Below are 4,842 nucleotides of genomic sequence, written 5' to 3'. Positions count from 1 at the left end.
AGCATCTAAAACAGATATTATTGTGGATTCCCTCTCCTTGTGGGCTGGACTCCTTTTTACATGGACAGACAGGAAAGTGGAATCTGAGGAATTAGCTGGAACAGACTCACCTTAGCTTTGAACGACTATATCCCCTCTTCTATCTACATATGGATATATATGGTCTTTAATAAAGGAAGATGATTTTAGCCGAGGACTAACACAGCTTCCATTTTGCAGCACATCTCTCAGTGGGAATAGCATCATCCATGACTTCAGGCACAGCTAGCTACGGGTAAGCACAAAAGGTAATGACGAGAGGGCCGTCCTATGTACCCTGAAAGAGAAACTATGTGATAGAAGCCCGCTTTCCCTCTCTTCTATCCCACCTAACCACTTCGGGTATCAGTGGCCTCGTGATCTCCATGAACAGAGATCACTACACAAAAACAACTATATGAAAAACTTGCTTGCTTCTTCGAATCTCGAAATAACAGAACATATAGAAAGTGTTTTTGTGATGAGACCATTCTCTTCGGGGAACCTATAGAAAGATTATCAGACGGCTTTCATGATATTATGCTTCCTTGCCCGTGTGGAACATGTGTGAGCATTATGTTTTTCCAACAAGTGATCCGACTGGAAGAAGTGTTATATGAGGACTTCGAGATCAAATAGAGAATCTGTCTCTCCATTCCTCGTGAGCCACTTATTTCTCCGAAATCAGAGATCAGAGTGATTTTCCTCCTTTTTCCAAATAGTCGACGGTCTTACACCATTGGGATACTTCGGATAAACTGGAGTACATATATGAGAGACCGGTGCTAAAACCTTTTCTCGAGATATCTTCCAGATTCTTAGGGTCCTTGCTCCGGATCTCGCCCCCCCGGTGCGAAAGCAGTTGGTTCCGTAGTTTGAGAATTCTACTAATTCCAAGTATTCCATTATTATTATTAAATAAGAGAATATAAAAAGTAAAGAGGAGAAGACATAACCAGAAGAATTGTGAGAAATAAGTTAATTTATCAAGTTGAGGCATTTCGATTTGGATTTCAAATAAGAAAGAAAAAAAAGGATTTTGTGAAATTTAGGAGTCGTTCGAAAGCATCAAGAGGGAAGAACTCAGATAGAAAGGCAGGCGAAGTTGGCGGCCAACCTAATCCCCCTCCCAGTTGTACCCTTGTGCATCCCCTTCGTAAACGATTTCCACTGGATCTGGAGATTCCCCGGGTCCCCCCGAATCGTCATCTTCGGACCCTGAATCATCATCCCACCTTTTACGCTTCCTCGAAGAAGACGGGCCTGCCTCGTTCGCCCCATCATTTGCTTTTGTGCTTTCAGGGGATCCCGTGGAATGAGCCTCCTGCTCTTCCGCAGGCGCATCGGGGTCGGGAGAATCTGGTTCACCGAGCTCGGCGCGGCGAAACCGCTTCGCCAGATTGGTGGCTGTTGCGACGAATTCGCTTCCATCTCCGGCTTCCGTATAATCAGAGAAGATTTGTTGAAGAGTATCTCCTCCCTCACTATTCCACAATATAAGACTTTCAGTGAACGATCGCGCAGACTCACCCTCCTCTAAAGGAAGAGGAGTGCCTACTTCGTTAAATATTCTTTCAACCTTGGAAGTCAACTCCGAAATCATGGCTTCGGGATGGGCGGCGTGCGCCATTTCCTGCTGGAGGTCTGGTAGTCCGCCAACGGGAGGTTGGTCTATGGGAAAGTCACCCTCGTTAGGAGCATTGGTCATGACGAGAACATTGAGATCCGCGACATTCTCATTCCAAGATGAAAGGCTATTCCTTGAACTCCGAATAAGACAACTAATGCCATTATTAGTACTGGCAACGCAAGACCAAACGATGGTATAGCAATGAACAAAAGAATGACACTTGGAAATAATGAACGAAGAATCATTGGAATTTCCCATCTTTTTCAGCTCTGCTCCCTAAAAAAAGGGGGACTTTCTAAAGTGACTGGGTTTTTTACCCAAGAACCTGCTATTAAAGAGAAAGAGACAGACTAACAAGAAACAGCCTTTACTTATTCCTACCTGGGACTGAACACCTACACAATAGAGATTTGAAGAAGTAACAACATTGTTCTTTTTAAGTACAGTAAGATTTCGACAAAAAGAATGGGGGTCTTCCCCTCGCTTTGAGGGTCGCTTGAATTTGAGTTCGTTTGCTGGTCAGGATCGCCTCGAAAGCCGTTTGCGGGCGCATACGTTTTCTCGCTTCATTGTTATACGATTTTATTCAAACGAGATCCCTACCTACGACATAATTAGCGGGTCAGCCTGCCTTTAGCCTTGGAAGAACTATTTGGTTGGTACTTGATAATTTCTATCTGTGGCTACTCCGCGAGCCCTTGCAAAATGGGACTTCCCTAGCTATCAGTCTAAGAATGCTTCAACGAGAAAACAAGCTGTCACATGACATCGTCTACCAACTGAGCTATTTTCATCGCCATTGAAGCAAGTTTAACGCAAGCTCTACTCCCGGAAAGACATGAACTCGGTTCCCGTACTGGTCACATGCAATTAGAGCCTATCATCCGCAGATATGGGGCGTATGTCTTTACTATACGCATATTTTTATTCATCGTGATAAATGAGTGCTTCTCAATCGTTCCAGTCCCATCCTTGCGTCTCTCTCCCGGTCATGCCGTCTTCTTCGAATCCTCTTTACGATGGTGGTATTTTAGATAGCCTGAAAGGCCCCGTCAGCGATAGAAGCTATGGGTTTTTTACTTGCGGTAGACTGTACCTTTTTTATTTATTTCTTACCAAGACTCTCTTCTACGGAATTCCTGGCGTAAACCCCCGGAGGGCGTGCCCCGCAGGGCGTTTGTTCAACATAACAAGAGCAGAGCTTCAAATCAGCTCATTTTCTTTCTCATGTAAAAATGGGTACTCCGCTGCTTTGTTTTTTCCTGAGGATACCAACTTAACCGATGGAATGGAATGCATTCATCATCGGTATGGATTTGATACCAACTCCCTATCGTTCTTTCGTCTATTATGAGATTAAGACATTAACATGCGCCAGTAACATTAAGCATGATCGTATCCGGAGGAGCTAGATTGTAAAAAGATAAGGAAACCTTAGATGCTTCATGATTTTCTCTTTGGCTCGATTGCTTTATATTTGTCTTATTTTAGGAAGGCCTAAGAATGGAAGAGAATGAGAGATATTCATGTTATCGCGAGCCGCAGGAGACGACTAGTCATGTACAACCATTTCGATCGCTTTAGCGTGCTGTCTTCTTGTCTCTACTCGAGATCTATTCTATAATTTGACATGTGTGGCATGGGGGCCGGCGGTATTGTGTGTTGTTGAAACACTGGTAGCGAAAACTAGAGTGGAATGCTTGACGAAGACACTGGGGTTCCATGACGGCTACGCTGTAGACAGTGAGGGACGAAAGCTAGGGGATTTCCAAAGTGGTCATACTCTCTTACTGAGTTATCAAACCTGCCTGCACCAGCCAACCTACCGCGACACTTGGTCGGTACGTGCTGTTTATCTCCACGCTATCTGTGACAGTTAGCACGCTCCTTTATTACAATCTGTGTATTATTCAACTTAATTAGATAAAGGCCTCTCATTATTTGTTTAAATCTTTGCTACTTACAGATGTGATTGGTGTCGGGAATCCTACCCAAACTTGGAAAAGAACTATTCTATTTGGCACTTGAGAAACCGATATAGGATTTAGGTCGTCCCGACCAGTAACAAAAGGGAAATTGGGCCCATTCACAAGAAATGAGAATTCTCGTTCGTATAGTATAAAAGAAGGAGGTCGGCACCGTGCTTTGGACAAATTGACTTTCTTCGCCATTCTCCTTTTTCATCTATATACACAATTCTACTTGATTTGCCCTTGAATAGTAAGCCCCGGAATTACTAAATTGTATGGTTGTTTTCCGCGTGGTGAGCAGGATCCAACCCATCGAGCGGTGGCCCTATCCAACGGTTGGTTCTTGTTATAATGGTTGGGGAGACCTTTGATTGTGAATACCAAGTGGAACAAGCGAGTAAAGAGGGAAGGCAGTCTAAGTTTCCAATCCAGTGTCCTAAGCGCCCTGCTTTCGTCTTGATTTATTGCATAGGTAGTGTGCAGCTGCTGCCCGTTTCAAACTTGTACTCCTCTGGTAGTGTAGTAAAGCCCATTAGAAGTGAGATTCGTTGATTCTATCAATAATCTTAAACTTAAACCTCGTGAAGCCCTACCCTAGGTAAAGGGCTTCTGCTACCAGACGGATTGAGTGAGGAAACGTATGCACGGCTTCACTATTTAGTAAGGGCAGCGGCTTTAGAGTAGGAAAGGGTGTGGCCATAGTTTCCTGCACACCGAAGCTATTAGTGACCCGCTTTGGAGACTCATCCCAGGGAAAAGGTAGGAGCGCCAAAAGCATCTGTTGGTGGGTAATCAGCGGAGCAGCTTCTTTACACGCCGAAGTAGATATGTATGGTCAGGGGAAACCGACAAAGGAACCATAAGCTAGAATACTGGTATCAAGAGATGACAGGTACAACCCCATCTTCTATTCTGAAAGGAAAAAAGAAGAGGTGCACACGGCTAACTAATCTAAATAATGAGTGAGAAAAGACCTTCCTTCGTGGGCATTGACCGCTAAAGATGCCACTGCTTCTCAATCCGAGACAACAACTAACGCTTCTTTTGGTGTTACTACCCCAAACCCCAATCATTCTGTTCGCTCATACCACGTCTCAATAATCACTCCAATCTGACACCTGCGCCATGTTTCTCGATCAAAAATGAATGAACTTCTGGTTCAGAAACCAATCGTGTGGATACGTGGACACAATGGGATTATTCCTGCGAGTAAGAAGCGTTCAC

The 4,842-nt window shown here is 44.2% G+C and overlaps 1 pseudogene; it reads right to left on the bottom strand.

Annotated features, from left to right (window-relative positions):
- Positions 1–989: 989 nt before the first annotated feature.
- On the bottom strand, positions 990–2,566 carry LOC147950480 (uncharacterized; annotated as a pseudogene).
- Between the last annotated feature and the right edge of the window lie 2,276 nt (positions 2,567–4,842).

Source organism: Triticum urartu, unplaced genomic scaffold (assembly GCF_056163025.1).
Source record: "Triticum urartu cultivar PI428250 unplaced genomic scaffold, HENAU_Tu73 scaffold983, whole genome shotgun sequence".
In the NCBI taxonomy this organism is placed as follows: Eukaryota; Viridiplantae; Streptophyta; class Magnoliopsida; order Poales; family Poaceae; genus Triticum; species Triticum urartu.
This window is presented reverse-complemented; position numbering and strand designations above follow the sequence as displayed.